This window comes from Salvelinus sp. IW2-2015, unplaced genomic scaffold (genome assembly GCF_002910315.2).
Source record: "Salvelinus sp. IW2-2015 unplaced genomic scaffold, ASM291031v2 Un_scaffold762, whole genome shotgun sequence".
In the NCBI taxonomy this organism is placed as follows: Eukaryota; Metazoa; Chordata; class Actinopteri; order Salmoniformes; family Salmonidae; genus Salvelinus; species Salvelinus sp. IW2-2015.
In genome coordinates this window covers 97,335-115,024 of record NW_019942606.1, presented here as the reverse complement: position 1 = coordinate 115,024, position 17,690 = coordinate 97,335, and the positions used below count along the sequence as shown (strand labels likewise).

At 44.3% G+C, this 17,690-nt stretch overlaps 1 pseudogene; it reads left to right on the top strand.

The window, feature by feature from the left end:
* LOC112068836 (protein 4.1-like) overlaps nt 1–15,962 on the top strand; it is a 78,279-nt pseudogene extending 62,317 nt beyond the window's left edge.
* Nucleotides 15,963–17,690: the final 1,728 nt, after the last annotated feature.

The window sequence follows — 17,690 nt, the reverse complement described above, 5'->3', positions numbered from 1 at the left end:
ACCAGCCGCGTGCTGGCCGGTCCGGTGGACAGAGAGAGAGCTCTCTAATGAACTGAACCAGCCGGTGACTGGCCGGTCCGGTGGACAGAGAGAGAGCCCTCTTATGACTGAACCAGCCGTGGACTGGCTGTTCCGGTGGACAGAGAGAGAGCCCTCTAATGAACTGAACCAGCCGGTGACTGGCCGGTCCTGTGGACAGAGAGAGAGCCCTCTTAATGACTGAACAGCAGGTGACTGGCCGGTCCGGTAGGACGATAGAAGAGAGCCCTCTAATGAAACTGAACCAGCAGGTGACTGGCCGGTCGGTGGACAGAGAGAGAGCCCTCTAATGAACTGAACCAGAGGTGACTGCCGGTCCGGTGGACAGAGAGGAGAGCCCCTACTGAATACCCCTGGTGAAGGACAGAGACAGACACACAACACACAACACACACACCACACACACACACACACACACACACACAACACACACACACACACACCACACACACACAACACAGACAGACACACAGACAGACAGACAGACAGGACAGACACGAACAGACAGACAGACAGGACAGACAGACAGACAGGACAGGACTGACAGAACAGACAGACCAGACAGACAGACAGACAGAACGACGAGCAGGACCAGACAGACACAGACAACACAACAGACACACCACAGACAGACAGACACAGACAGACACGAAGATAGAAGACAGACAACGACACACACCCCAAGACACACACCCAAGACACACAACACAATAGACGACACACCCCACCAACAACACCACACTACACACACACAGACCAACACACACATGACACACCACACATAGACACACCACACACACACACACACAACAACACACACACACACACACACACACACACCACCACACACAACACACACACACACACACACACACACACACACACACACACACACACACACACACACACACACACCGACAACAACACCACAGACACACAACACACCCACACCAGACACCACACACACAAGGCAGAGAACACACAGGCAGAGACACACACAGAACAGACAGACAGACAAGACATCCCTCTTGAACATTACAACTGAGTGAATAATGGTCGTTGATTGTGGAGTTATGCGCATGATTGTTCTTGCCAGCACCCTTATTTTCAGGAAGTGTTGAGAGCTGTACCTGGCTGAGCTCCCGCGTACCAGAGTCTTATAGCCGGACTTCAGGAGCTTCTAGAACTTTTACTTACAATATTCCATGGTGAAAAAAGAAAAGCCATCCAGTGTTACTAACAAAACTTTGTCTGCTATGACTGGACTCTTTCACTGCTTGTGGTTTAGCCTGTAGACTACTGTGTATTTTCTCTGTTCGTCCACAGAATCTTACCCGTATCATAGTCACGCCATCAATGTCAATGAAGCCTAAGGAAATGTGATTAATTTGTCTCTCTTAGTGTTTCTATATCAGCTGTAGTATAGTATCTCCCAGGAACAGTGCTGTGCTTGTTGGCAGAATCTCTCCAACAGCCTGAGAGATCTGTATCGCTATCTTAGATCAGGTCCCTGCTCTTATTCATATGATTTACAGCAAACTGACCCTAGATCAGTACTCTACTCTGACTTTGTGAACACGGCCTGGTCATGCTACCGCAGAGAGCTGCTGTCTGCTGCCTGTGAGCTGCATCGGGCTCTCGTCTACGTTGATGCTTTTCTAGCATGAGCAGGAAGGACAGACGGGACGGACAGAGACAGACGACAGGACAGGACTGGATAGAGCAGGACAGACAGGACAGGGACCAGGACAAACAGACAGACAGGATAGGAGAAACAGGACAACAGGGACAGACACAGAAAGGACAACAGGACGACGGAACAGAAAGACAGGAAACAGGACGACGGACAAAACAGGACAGACAGCGACAGAACAAGGACAGACAGGACAAAAAGACAAGGACAAACAGGAGAGGACAGACCAAGGACAGACAGCGACAAAAACAGGACAAACAGGACAACAGGACAGAACAGGACAGACAGGACAACAACACGGACAGCGACAGGACAACAGGACAGACAGGACAAACAGGACAGACAGGACAGACAGGACAACAGGACAACAGGACAGACAGGCCAGGACAGACAGGACACAGACAGGACAGCAACCAGGACAGACAGGACACAACAAGGACAGACAGGGTAGACGGAACACTCAGGTTGTATTTAAGAGAAGAACCCGTGAGTTATTTCTATTATTACAGGAGGTCTTCTCATGAACTGAAATGGCCTTTAAACCCATGTTGCTGTTGTTGCACTCCTAAAAACACGCGCTGCGTTCCAAATAGCACCCTATTCTCTATATAGTGCTCTACTTTTTTAAAAGCAGTGGGCTAAATATGGACTAGGGTGCCATTTGAGACGCAGAGCATGGTGTACTTGGCTCACCTGTTAACTGACTGACATCACTACAGGTAACCAACAAGGAACACTGGTTGCTAAGCATTCCACTACTGTTGATGTGGCCTGCCACTTCTCTCTGCTTGCTTTAAATCAACATCACTGCCTGCTGAGAGGAGAGAGAGAGGGCAGGTGTTCGAGGAGGAGAGAGAGAGAGAGAGAGAGAGAGAGAGAGAGAGAGAGAGAGAGAGAGAGAGAGAGAGAGAGAGAGAGATCTGTTTTACTTTTCAGACTGATTTTAAACTAAAATCATATGTATCAACCCACTTGCTGATTATTCATCTAACTAGTGAGTTTGGATTGAAGATACTGTATGTGTCGACGCTTGACTAGTTTAGAGACTTTTGGAATGTCTTCCTATATGAAATGCCACCACTCATGGATGGAGTCTAAAGCCATTGAAATGCTATGTGAGATGTGTACTCTCCATGGGTATCTCTTGGATCATGGTTACAGCCAAGTTGCATTGATCACTATGTTGCCATTAGAAATACCCTGGGAAAGTATTGTTTACCAATGGACTGGTGGTGGTGGAAGTGTATTCAATAACTATGTGCATGTGAGTACATGTGTATTAGTGTGTTTATGGTGTGTGTAGATAAATGTGTATACGACTATTGTAACACACAATGTTATTATTATAGGAACTTGGTTCGCTAGAAAGATAGACGTTTTTTTATGATGTTCACTGTGAAACTTCCCGTAGGAAAGCAATTATCTCTATATTGATCTAGTATGTGTTGTTTTATATAATTCACTATTACATTGTTGTTAATATCGTAATGTTAGTCAGAGTCGATGAGGATTTACTTAAACCATAATTAAAGGTGAAAGTCATTTGTCGACTGTAAAATAAATCTATTCAGGCATGCTTACTTTAGTTATGTATCTGTACTGTGTCTGTAAGTCATTTAGATGTGTTTACAAACGTTTGGACACACCTACTCATTCAAGGGTTTTTCGTTCAAAGTTCAAAGTTCTTGATTTCTTCCGTATTGACTGACCTTCATGTCTTAAAGTAATGATGGACTGTCATTTCTCTTTGCTTATTTGAGCTGTTCTTGCCATAATATGGACTTGGGATTTACCAAATAGGGCTATCTTCTCTATACCACCCCTACCGTGTCACAACACAACTGATTGGCTCAAACGCCTTAAGAAGGAAAAAAATGCCACAAATTAACTTTTAACAAGGCACACCTGTTAATTGAAATGCATTCCAGGTGACTACTTCATGAAGCTGGTTGAGAGAATGCCAAGAGTGTTCAAAGCTGTCTTCAAGYCAAAGGGTGGCTACTTTGAAGAATCTAAAATATATTTTGATTTGTTGAACACTTTTTTGGTTACTACATGATTCCATTTGTGTTATATCATAGTTTTGATGTCTTCACTATTATTCTACAACGTAGAAAATAGTAAAACATTAAGAAAAACCCTTGAATGATGTCACGCTGGTATAAATGATTCYGGAGACAGGCGCAGGAATGCGTAATAGTTTAAAATAAAATTGTACCCAAATTATGGCGTGCCGTGTAAAAGCACGGGGACGAAGACCAAACAAACACGTAACAAAAACACAGGGTTGAAACACAAACAAAAGAGCGAGGAGTACCTCAAATAAAAAACCCACGCGCACAATGATTACCACACGGGACGAGACCTGTAATCATCTTCACAATCCACAATGGCACGAAGGCCCAAAACACACAGCACAGGTACTCACACACACCAACGGACATTGTAACAATAATCGGCAGCCCAGTGGAAACCAGAGGGCACACTTATACAAGTACTAATCAGTGGGAATAAGGGGACAGMTGTGCTAATGAACGTTCCGGAGGGATCCGTGACAAATGAGTCGGTGTGTCCAAACTTTTGACTGGTACTGTATATTACTACTGTTCTGTTTCATTCTGTGGTGTCCCTTGTATGCTAAGAAGTGAAGYGAGTATTCATTTTGAATGTGAGTGTATTCTCTTCTTCTCTCTAATTCGGGATATCCACTCTTTCCACAGTTTTTTTTTTAAATTTTTGGGGGTTTTGGGGGGGTTGTATGTTTTGCTGCTAATTAGGGAACTCCCCTCAACCCTCCCTATTCTGATTTTGGCCCTCTAGTTCACTCTCTTGGTCTCTAACTCCAGGAAGGAAACTAGGCCTAGAAATTAGGTCTCCCTAATTATTAGTTTTGTCATGTGGAGAGCTTGACTTTGAAAAGGACTACACAGTGAGAAGATTGCCCTGCTTTGAACAGATGTCCAGTCCAGCATGCACTCTGTTATAGCTGTCATATCACATATCTGCTCCTTTCATGGGCTCAAAATTATACCCGACTTGACTATGTGGACTAAATCAAATGACTTTTGCTCTCATTCTCTCTCTACCACCGTCACTCACTCTTTCTCTGTCTATTTCTGACTCTTTTTTTATCTCTCTCTCTCTGCTTCTCTTTTTCATCTTCCTCTCTTTCCCCTCTCTGTCTCTCCCTCCCTACCTCCCTGGCAAAGAGTTTGAGATGAAAGATTAAAAAGCTAAATTTAAGTAATTTTTGATGCCTCTGATTTAGCATAATCTGCTTATCTGAAGGCTGGTGTGTGGATATTTGGCGTGGCTGGTTGCCAGGGGCCTGTGGCTGGCTTGGTCCTCCTCTCCATCGTCCCAGAGGCCGGGGCGCTCTTARTATGAAAAGCACACAACTCTACCCCTGAGAAGCGCTCTTARTATGAAAAGCACACAGCTGGACCCCCCGACGGGGATCGTCTGGTTACTTTACAGTGATTTATCACATTGGATGAGTCCCAAATGTCACCACAATACCTGTGCACTACTTTTGACCAGAGCCCTATGGTGCCATTTGGGATGCAGTTTTGTCGCTGTGCTGCAGCCCATCCTCTGGGGAGCTCTCTCTCTCTGGGGAGCTCTCTCTCTCTCTGGGGAGCTTCTCTCTCTCCTGGGGAGCTCTCTCTTTCTGGGGAGCCTTCTTCTCTCTCTGGGGAGCTTCTCCTCTCTCTGGGGACGCTCTCTCTCTCTCTGGGGACTCTCTCTCTCTCTGGGGCGCTTCTCTCTCTGGGGAGCCTCTCTCTCTTCTCTTTCGGGGAGCTCTCTCTCTCTCTTGGGGAGCTCTCTCTCTCTCTGGGGAGCTCTCTCTCTCCTCTGGGGAGCTCTCTCTCTCTCTGGCGAGGCTCTCTCTCTCTCTGGTACTCTCTCTTCTCTCTGGGGAGCTCTCTCTCTCTCGGGGAGCTCTCTCTCTCACTCTCGGGGAGCTTCTCTCTCTCTCTCTGGGGAGCTCTCTTCTCTCTCTCTGGAGAGCTCTCTCTCTCTCTGGGTGAGCTCTCTCTCTCTGGGGGACAGGGCGATAGTACACGTAGTATGAACATGGGATAGTCACGTAGTATGAATAGGGGATCGTCAATAGTATGAAATGGGATAGTAACTAGTATGAATAAGGGATAGTCACGTGATGAATAGGGATCGTCACATAGTGTGAATAGGGATAGCTCAGCGTGTGATAGGGGATAGTCACTAGTGTGAATAGGGGAATAGTCACATAGTGTGAATAGGGGATAGTCACAGTGTGAATAGGGGACATTCACATAGTTGTAACAGGGGATAGTCACATAGTGTGAATAGGGGATAGTCACATAGTTTTAACAGGGAATAGTCACATAGTGTGAACAGGGGATGTCACATAGTATTGATAACGAGAGATGCTACTAGTGTGAATAGGGGATAGTCACATGTGTGATAGGGGTGTCAGTAGTGTGAATAGGGGATGTCACGTAGTGTGAATAGGGATACGTCACGTAGTGTGAATAGGGGATAGTCACATAGTGTGAATAGGGGATAGTCACATAGTGTGAATAGGGGATAGTCACATAGTGTGAATAGGGGACAGTCACATAGTTTAAAACAGGGGTAGTCACATAGTGGTGAATAGGGGATAGTCACATAGTTTTTAACAGGGAATAGTCACATAGTGTGAAAGGGATAGTTCACATAGTGTGAATAGGGGATCGTCAATAGTGGAATAGGGATGTCACATAGTGTGAATAGGGGATGTCACATCTGTGACAAGTGGAGTCGTCAACATAGTGTGAACAGGGGATGATCACGTATTGTGATAATGGATCGCACATAGTGTGAACGGGATGTCACGTAGTCGTGATAGGTTCACATATGTGAATAGGGATCGTCCATAGTTTAAACAGGGTAGTCACATGTAGTGAACAGGGATAGTCACATAGTGTGAACAGGGATAGTCACGTAGTGTGAATAGGGGATCGTCACGTAGTGTGATAGGGGACTCGTCACAATAGTTTTAAACAGGGGATAGCCACATAGTGTGAATAGGGATAGTCACATATTGTGTGAATAGGGGATAGTCACATAGTTAACAGGGGTAGTCACATATTTAAAGGGATCGTATGTGAAACACAGGGCATAGTTAAACAGGGATCGTTCACTAGTGTGACAAGAGGATAGTCACATATTGTGAATAGGGGATAGTCACATAGTTGTGAAAGGGATAGTCACATATGTGAATAGGGTGATCACATAGTGTGAACAGGATAGTCACATATTGTCGTGAATAGGGGATAGTCACATAGTTTTAAACAGGGGATAGTCACATAGTGTGCCATAGGCGATCGTCACCATATGTGAAACAGGGGAGTAGAGTACACATAGTGTGAACAAGGGGATAGTCCCTGTTGAATAACGGGGATAGTCACATGTGTGAATAGGGATAGTCACCATAATGTAAACAGGGGCTAGTCACATAGTGAACAGGTAAGTAATGTGTGAACAGGGATAGTCACATAGTGTGAACAGGGGATAGTCACATAGTTTGAATAGGGGAGAGTCACATAGTGGTGAATAGGGGATAGTACATAGTGTATAGCGGGATAGTCACATAGTGTGACTAGGGATAAGTCACCATAGGTGTGACAGAGGATAGTCACATAGTGTGAATAGGGATAGTCACATAGTTTAAACAGGGGATAGTCACATAGTGTGACAAGAGGATAGTCACATATTGTGAATAGGGGATAGTCACATAGTGTGAGCCAGAAGGATAGTCACATAGTGTGAATAGGGGTCGTCACATAGTGTGAATAGGGGATCGTCACATAGTGTGGAACAGGGGATCGTCACATAGTGTGAACAGGGATAGTCACATAGTGTGAATAGGGGATAGTCACATAGTTTAAACAGGGGATAGTCACATAGTGTGAATAGGAATAGTCACATAGTTTAAACAGGGAATGAGTCACATAGTGTGAATAGGGGATAGTCATATAGTATGAATTTTATATCTATGCTATGATCTATCTAGTATTTTCAGGCCGTACTTCACACTATGAGGGTTCTGTATTTATGGGTCATAGGTCATAGTGGGTCTATTTTAGACATAGATGGGTTGGGAGAGAATACAGTATAGAGGAAAAACATATTTAATTCACTGTATGTATGCTGCATATGGTAGTTATGCCGTAGTATAGTGGGTTCTGATAGATCAAACAAGCAGTTAGATACAGTGGCCTTCGGAAAGTATTCATACTCCTCCACGTATTCCATATTTTGTTGTTTTACAGCCTGAATTCAAAATGGATGACATTTATTTTTTCTTTCTCTCACCCATCTACACACACAATACCCAATAATCACAAAGGGAAAAATATTTGTTTCGATTTTTTTTTTTTTGCAAATATATTGAAAATGAAATACAGAAATATTTAATTTACATAAGTATTCACACCCCTGAGTCAATACATGTTAGAATCACCTTTGGCAGCGATTACAGCTGTGAGTCATTCTGGGTACGTTTCTAAGAGCTTTCCATACCTGGATTGTACAATATTTGCACATGAACTGTTTTTGCATTTCTTCAAGCTCTGTCAGGTTGGTTGTTGATCATTGCTAGACAGCCGATTTAAGTCAAAACTGTAACTAGGCCGCTCAGGAACATTCAATGTCGTCTTGGTAAGCAACTCCAGTGTATATTTGGCCTTGTGTTTTAGATTATTGTCCTGCTGAAAGGTGAATTAATCTCCTAGTGTCTGATGGAAAGCAGACAGAACCAGATTTTCCTCTAGGATTTTGCCTGTGCTTATAGCTGTATTGTGTTTCTTTTTATCCCCCCCCTCAAAAAACTCCCAAGTCCTTGCCAATGACAAGCATTACCATAACATGATGCAGATCCACCATGCTTGAAAATATCAAGAGTGGTATTCAGTGACGTGTCGTATTGGATTTGCCCCAAACATAACGCTTTTGTATTCAGGACATACAGTTCATTTGCCACATTCTTTTCAGTTTTACTTTTGTGCCTTATTGCAAACACTGCTTCCCTTTTCCCACTCTGTCATTTAGGTTAGTATTAGGTGCTGTTGTTGATGCTGTTGATCCATCCTCAGTTTTCTCCTATCACAGCCATTCAACTCTGTAACTGTTTTAAAGTCTCCATTGGCCTCATGGTGAAATACCTGAGCGGTTTCATTCCTCTCCGGCAACACTGCATTAGGAAGGACACCTGTATCTTTGTCGTGACTGGTTGTATTTATACACCATCCAAGTGTAATTAATAACTTCCCTATGCTCAAAGGGATATTCATTGTCTGTTTTTGTAGTTGATTTACCAATATACCAATAGGTGTCCTTCTTTGCGAGGCATTGGAAAACCTACCTGCTCTTTGTGGTTGAATCTGTGTTTGAAATTCACRGCTCGACTGAGTGACCTTACAGATAATTTTATGTGTGGGGTACAGAGATGAGGTATTATACACTATTATTTCACACAGAATGAGTCTATGCAACTTATTATGTGACATGTTAAGGACATTTTTACTCCTGAACTTATTTAGGCGTTGCCATAACAAAGGGGTTGAATACTTACTGACTCAAGACATTTCAGCTTTTCATTTTTTATTAAATTGTAAAAAGTTCTGAAAACATAATTCCACTTTGACATTATGGGGTATTGTGTGTAGGCCAGTGAGACATCTCAATCCATTTTAKATTCAAGCTGAAAAAGTYAAGGAGTGGGAACACTTTCTGAAGGCAGATAATATATAGGACAAACTCAATATTCACCGTGTGTATTCTCCCTCTTTCCTCACAGTCTAACGTGGTGAAAACACAGACAATCACCATCTCAGACGTGTCTAACTCCCTACGAGGAGACGTCTATAACAAGGAGGTCCCCATRGTGCACACTGAGACCAAGACCATTACCTACGAGTCAGCGCAGGTGAGAGGCATCGTTAGAAATTGTCGTTTTTAAATAAAACCCTTTATTAATCAATGCTCTGTTGTTAACAGTGAACTAGGTCGTATTCATAAGGGACCCAACGGGGGGGAAAAAACGTTTTAAAAGTCTCGCAACAGAAAAAGAAAACAAGCAATTTCATATTGGATAAGTCCTATTTCAGTGTGTCTTCCTTTTGGTGCCTAATAAACATGAGGCTGTTTTTTGTCTTATCTCCAGCCAGTAGATAACGTAATCCTAAATGAACCCCTTTTCTCCCCCTTGTGTTAACATAGTGTCTCTTCAGCCCGTAGACAGCATGGCAGAGAGGGACTCTGGAGTGCTGCTGAGTGCCCAGACCATCACCTCAGAGACAGTCAGTACAACCACCACCACTCAGATCACCAAGGTACGTCCTGAGCTTCCTGGTCTACGATCAGTTTGGCTAGATGATTTAGATTTGAGTAATTTAGCACAGGGATTCCGAACGTATTTTTGCGTCGTGAACCACCAATTGAGGTGTCTTTTGAGTCGTGCCAATGTTCCCTCTAAGCTGCACGCGTGCGCAGGACTGCCGCAACAGAAGAAATATCAGCCCACGCAGAGAAGCATTGAACTTCACTTAACTTTCTAGTTTTCCACTTTTAGTTAACACTCTCAACGTTTCCCTTTACTGTGGGAATTGTGATCGAATCAATGCATTATTAACACGTTCTCATTTGCAGCAACGACCTGGGGAATAGTTACAGGGGAGAGGAGGGTGATGAATGAGCCAATTGTAAACTGGGGATTATTAGGTGACCGTGATGGTTGAGGGCCAGATTGGGAATTTAGCCAGGACACGCAGGTTAACACCCCTACTCCTACGATAAGTGCCATGGGATCTCTAATGACCTCAGAGAGTCAGGACACCCGTTTAACGTCCCATCCGAAAGACAGCACCCTGCACAGAGCAGTGTCCCCAATCACTGCCCTGGGGCGTTGGGATCTTTGTTTAGACCAGAGGAAAGAGTGCCTCCTACTGGCCCTCCAACACCACTTCCAGCAGCATCTGGTCTCCCATCCAGGGACTGACCAGGACCAACCCTGCTTAGCTTCAGAAGCAAGCCAGCAGTGGTATGCAGGGTGGTATGTTGCTGGCAAGTGAGTTATTAGCCCCGTTATAGCTAATCATTAATGGAGGAGTGATTACTTCCTACAAGAGCACAAAATCATAATTTGTTTGATTCTCTGTAGTAATGGTATGGGTATAATAATGAATTGTATTTTGTAAAGTGGTTTCTTGCATCAAACAACACAACATTTTCAGTCACCTCCTTGTCTGAAGAACAAGTAAACAGGTTAATGTCAATCCCTACATGTTTACTGGAATGTAGGCCTACGTTGAACACCACACGTTGGCTGCTACTGTAGGCTGAATGATAGAACAGCTATTTCGATGGTAAAATGTTATGGGATGCAATTTCTCCATTGTTTTTTATGGTAGCCATAGGGTTGCACATTTTGGGGAATATTCAGAGGTGGAAAGTTTCCGTGGGAATTAACGGGAATATATGGGAATTAACGAAAATATATGCAAATTAATATTAATACCATTTAAATGTAGATGTTTTTTACATTGGATATATTTACCATATCATYTGGAGACAGAAACATAAAACGTTTACCTTATAAGTAGACATAATTGCAAATGATTAAATCCTTCCAATAGAAATAAAAAACAATTTAGTTACGATTTGAACTTTAATTAAATGGAGACAACAGGGGAAAGAGCCTCAGATCCACAAAGTCCGCCAGGTGGCTGATGAGATATGTTGGCACGACTGCCATATTGCATCTCCATCCCAAAGCCCTTGCTTGGAAGTGTACTTCACCAGACTGCCAAGAACCTTGCCCTCATCCAGGCCTAGGTGGCGAGACACGGTAGTGATGACACCATAGGCCTTGTTGATCTCTGCACCAGACAGGATGCTCTTGCCAGCATACTTGAGGTTCAACATGTACGCTGCGGCGTGTATGGGCTTCAGGCAGAAGTCTTCATGCTTTTTGATGTGTTTCAGAACTGCAGTTTCCTCTGCTTGGAGGCAGCAGTGACAGTGGGCAGGCAGCTACGGATTTCTCTCTTAACATCTGCAAGTCTGAAGCACAAGATCAGGATGGCCATTCGGGAGTTTCAGGCTGCTTACCAGCCTCTGCTCCCAAAATACATCATCCAGGACAATCGCTCGTTGATGTGGTGTCCATGATTCGGCAACTGTGATGATGGCCATTTTCTTGGAGAGACTCCTATCCCCTCCAGGAGACTGGTCAGACATGAATGACAACACCACCCCAACTGGTGTTGGCTGGGCAGCTTGCAATGTGCGTGCTCTTATTCTTGCTGCGACTTTGCTTGGTGAGGTAGATTGCTTGCTATAAACTTGATGACCCTTCCCATACCTAACCATTTCCTTGGTCTCCTTTGTAGAGTGTATCATTGTTTTCAGTGCCATGAAGTGTTCTGGAGGAGCAGATTCATGCGATGAGCGGCAGCACAGCCAATGGGTGGTGATATGAGGGTAGGCTCCTCCACTTTAGACCAAGAGCCCTTCATGTTTGCAGCATTGTCTGTCACCAGTGCAAAAAACTTCTGTGGTCCAGGTCATGGATGACTGCCTTCAGCTCATCTTGCAATGTAGAGACTGGTGTGTCTGTTGTCCCTTGTGTCTGTGCTCTTGTAGATACTGGTTTTGAGGTGTGGAAAGGTGATGTTAGTTAATTATTCCTTGCCACGAACATTCGACCACCCATCAGAGATGATTTCAATGCAGTCTGCTTTCTCTAGGATTTACTTGACCTTCACTTGAACTCTGTTGAACTCTGCATCCAGCAAATTAGTAGAATAAAAGCATGTCTGGTTGGAGGGGTGTATGCTGGGCGAGGAACATTCAGAAATCTCTTCCAATACACATTGCCTGTGAGTATCAGAGGTGAGCCAGTTGCATACACAGCTCCAGCAAGACATTCATCAGCAATTTCTCTGACTACATTCCTCCATTGAGTAGCCAAAAAAACTTCTGATTCCAGGAGGACCATGAGCTGTTGCTATCGATAAGGTGTCTGATTCATGATTTCAACCTTGAATAGAAGTAGAGGGACTTTTGTCAGAGGTTGCTTGTTGTGAGCGCTGAGGGAACTTTAATGCACTTGGCCAGATGATTCTGCATCTTTGTTGCATTCTTCACATATGATTTGGCATCGGTATTTGCAAAATTACACAGCTTTCCTTCTACATTTAGCTGCAGTGAAATGTCTCCACACATCAGATAAGTGCCCGTGGCGTTTTCCTGTAAAGAGGAAAAAAAAATGTTAAAAAACCATAAATAGTTAAGCAGTCAGATTAAACAACTCCTTTGTAAGATAAAGGTTTTAAATGAAACGTGTATGGAAACAGGGTGAATTAACACTCCTCAGTTAGCAAGGCTCAAGCAAGCTAAAACTAGCTAGCAGAAATTGTTAAACAAGTTAGAAATGATTTAAACACACTTTGCTGTAGCTACTATTTACTAGTTAACAAAAAATCATGTATGTCATATAAATATTTTCACCCCACCCAGTATTGTAATCAAAACCTTACCCAGAAAGCATGTAGTCCTTGGCTCAGAACAGTGTAGTAGTGTGGGCTCAAATAGCATCTCATTAGTGTGCAAGATCTTGAGCCATTCAGCTGTTACATGTGATGGAAGAGTGCAACTGGTGCATGCAGAGGGTTACTATTTCAATGAATTGGGGATATTTTTAACCAAAATATGCCACAAGACTAGAATTGCCTGTATGTGTATCCACAAAAAAAAAAGGTTCACTGTTATAAGCTAACTTTTTTGATGAAGTTAAGCAAAATTCCCAAATTCCAGGCTTAACTTCCCATGGAAAAATTTCCTCTCTGGTAGGTCTACATTATGATCACATAGCGACAGCAGCCTCTCTGGTAGGTCTACATTATGATCACATAGCGACAGCAGCCTCTCTGGTAGGTCTACATTATGATCACATAGCGACAGCAGCCTACTGGCCAATGTTTATAACTGTAAGCAGGTACAGCCCTCAGTGTTCACAGTAAACGCACCAGAAGTTACACATCATTTTTCAAGTGTGCGCTCAGCAGACCTTGTTGTGCGGTCAAAGCTGCTCTCTCTCTATACAGTATCCTCTCTAACAGTATGTTGTCAGGTTTAAAGCTGCTCTCTCTCTATACAGTATCTCTCTAACAGTATGTTGTCAGGTTAAAGCTGCTCTCTCTCTATACAGTATATCTCTAACAGTATTGTTGTCAGGTTAAAGCTGCTCTCTCTCTATATAGTATCTATCTAACAGTATGTTGTCAGGTTTAAAGCTGCTCTCTCTCTATACAGTATTCTCTCTAACAGTATGTTGTCAGGTTAAAGCTGCTCTCTCTCTATACAGTATCTCTCTAACAGTATGTTGTTCAGGTTAAAGCTGCTCTCTCTCTATACAGTATCTCTCTAACAGTATGTTTGTCAGGTTAAAGCTGCTCTCTCTCTAATACAGTATCTATCTAACAGTATGTTGTCAGGTTCAAAGCTGCTCTCTCTCTATACACAGTAATCTCTCTAACAGTATGTTGTCAGGTTAAAGCTGCTCTCTCTCTATACAGTATCTCTCTAACAGTATGTTGTCAGGTTAAAGCTGCTCTCTCTCTATACAGTATCTCTCTAGCAGTATGTTGTCAGGTTAAACGCTGCTTCTCTCTCTATATAGTATCTCTCTAGGCAGTATGTTGTTCAGGTTAAGGCTGCTCTCTCTCTATACGAGTCTCTCTAACCAGTATGTTGTCAGGTTAAAGCTGCCTCTCTCTCTATACAGTATCTCTCTAGCAGTATGTTGTCAGGTTAAAGCTGCTCCTCTCTCTATATAGTATCCTCTCTAGCATATGTTGTCAGGTTAAAAGCTGCTCTCTCTCTATACAGTATCTCTCTAACAGTATGTTGTCAGGTTAAAGCTGCTCTCTCTCTATATTGTATCTCTCTAGCAGTATGTTGTCAGGTTAAAGCTGCTCTCTCTCTATACAGTATCTCTCTAACAGTATGTTGTCAGGTCAAAGCTGCTCTCTCTCTATACAGTATCTCTCTAAAGTATGTTGTCAGGTTTAAAGCTGCTCTCTCTCTATATAGGTATCTCTCTAGCAGTATGTTGTCAGGTTAAAGCTGCTCTCTCTATAACAGTATCCTCTCTGAGCAAGGTATGTTGTCAGTTAAAGCTGCTCTCTCTCTATACAGTATCTCTCTAGCAGTATGTTGTCAGGTTAAAGCTGCTCTCTCCTATACAGTATCTCTCTCACAGTAGTTGTGCAGGTCAAATCTGCCCTTTGATCATGCTGTCCTGACATAATGCCATCTCTCTCTCTCTTCTCTCTCTCTCTATCTCTCTCTCTCTCTCTCTCTCTCTCTCTCTCTCTTTCTTCCTCCTGGTCCTTTTTTAACAATCTCTTTTTTTTTCCTCTCTCTCTCTTTCAGACGGTGAAAAGGGGGGATCTCAGAGACTCGCATTGAGAAGAGGATTGTGATAACTGGAGACACAAGAGATTGATCAGCCAAGGTGGGGGACACATTTCTAAGTCTAGCCCCCGGCTATGTGCTAGCTGGCTCACTATGTATTTCCGTTAGACGCACCGTCAGTGGAGTAACAAATATTTTTTTCATCTGGCTTAGATCTATTACACAGAATCGAACATTTCAGTCCTCTGTATTAGTGGAGCAAGATCAAATCAAAAAAATTGAGAAAAGGAGCTTGGTTGTTGATGTGAACTAAACGCCGGCTTGTTCCGGAATGTAGTCCACCTTTGAGTGTTTGCTTGGGTAATGAACATTTCCAACTCTTGTGTAGTCGTGTGGGTTTAGCGACTGTATTTGCCTGTGGGGTGATTGTGTTTAATTGTATGTATGGCCTTTTTATTAGTGCCATCAATCTCAATGTATTGAACTTCCGTGTGTTTGTGCGTGTGCGTGCGTGTGCGCGTGCGCGTGCGTGCGTGTGTGTGTGTGTGTGTGTGTGTGTGTGTGTGTGTGTGTGTGTGTGTGTGTGTGTGTGTGTGTGTGTGTGTGTGGTCCCGCGTGCATTGTGTGTGTGTGTGTGAATTCAATCTTCTCAGGCTCTGGCCCAGGCCATCAAGGAGGCGAAGGAGGCAGCACCCAGACATGTCTGTGACCAAAGTGGTGGTGGCACCAGGAAACAGAGATCAACCCCAGATTAACCCCAATTAACCCCAGCTCAGCTCACCTATGACCAGGTAGTAGTAACCCTAACCCAGTTAACCCCAGGCTCAACTCTCCTATAACCAGGTCAGTAGTACCCCTAACCCAGATTAACCCCAGGCTCAACTCTCCTATAACCAGTCAGTAGTACCCTAACCCCAGATTACCGCAGGCTCAACTCTCCTATAACCAGGTCAGTAGTACTCTAACCCCAGCTGTAACCCCAGGCTCAACTCTCCTATCCAGGTCAGTAGTACCCTACCCCAGATTAACCCAGGGCAACTCAGCTCTCTATAACCAGGTCAGTAATACCCTAGCCCCAGATTAACGCCCAGGGTCAAACTCAGCTCTCTGCTATAACCAAGGTCAGTAGTACCCTAACCCCAGATTAACCCCAGATTAACCCCCAGGCTCACCTCACGCTAACCAGGTTCAGTAGTACCCCTAACCCAGATTAACCCAGGCCTGACTCACCTATAACAAGGTCAGTAGTACCCCTAACCCACAGATTAACCCCAGCTCAGCCTCTCCTATGACCAGGTCAGTAGTACCCCTAACCCAGATTAACCCCAGGCTCACCTCTCACTATAACCAGGTCAGTAGTACCCCTAACCCCGAGATTAACCCCAGGCTCACCTCTCCTATAACCAGGTCAGTAGTACCCCTAACCCAGATTAACCCAGGCCTCAACTCTCCCATAACCAGGTCAGTAGTACCCCTAACCCCAGATTAACCCCAAGATTAACCGCCAGGCTCCACCTCACCTATAACCAGGTCAGTAGTACCCCTAACCCAAGATTAACCCCAGGCCTCATCTCCCTATAACCAGGTCAGTAGTAACCCCTAAACCAAGATTAACCCCAGGCTCACCTCTCCTATAACCAGGTAGTAAGTACCCCTAACCCCAGATTAACCCCAGGCTCACCTCTCCTATAGATGCCAGTCAGTAGTACCCCTAACCCCAGATTAACCCAGGCTCACCTCTCCTAATGACCAGGCCAGTGAGTACCCTAACCCCAGATTAACGCCTTAACAGGCCAACCTCTCCTATGACCAGGTCAGTAAGTACCCTAACCCCAGAGTTAACCCCCAGATTAACCCCAGGCTCACCTCTCCTATAACCAGGTCAGTAGTACCCCTAACCCCAGGATTAACCCCAGGCTCAGCTCACTATAACCAGGTCAGTAGTACCCCTAACCCCAGATTAACCCCAGGGTCACCTCTCCTATAACCAGGTCAGCTAGTACCCCTAACCCAGATTAAACCCCAGGCTCACCTCTCCTATAACCAGGTCAGTAGTAGCCCTAACCCCGAGATTAACCGCCAGGCCTCACCTCTCCTATGACACCAGGTCAGTAAGTACCCCTAACCCCAGAATAAACCCAGGCTCACCTCTCCTATAACCAGGTCAGTAGTACCCTAACCCCAGATTAACCCCAGGCTCAGCTCACCTATAACCAGGTCTAGTCAGTACCCTAACCCCAGATTTACCCAGGCTCACTCTCCTATAACCAGGTCAGTAGTACCCCTAACCCCAGATTAACCCCCAGGCTCAGTTCACCTCTCCTAATAACCAGGTCAGTAAGTACCCTAACCCCGAGATTAAACCCCAGGCTCAACTCACCTCTCCTATAACCAGGTCAGTAGTACCCCTAACCCCAGATGAACCCCAGGCTCACTCACCTCTCCTATAACCAGGTCAGTAGTACGCCTAACCCCAGATTAACCCCAGGCTCCACTCACCTCTCCTATAACCAGG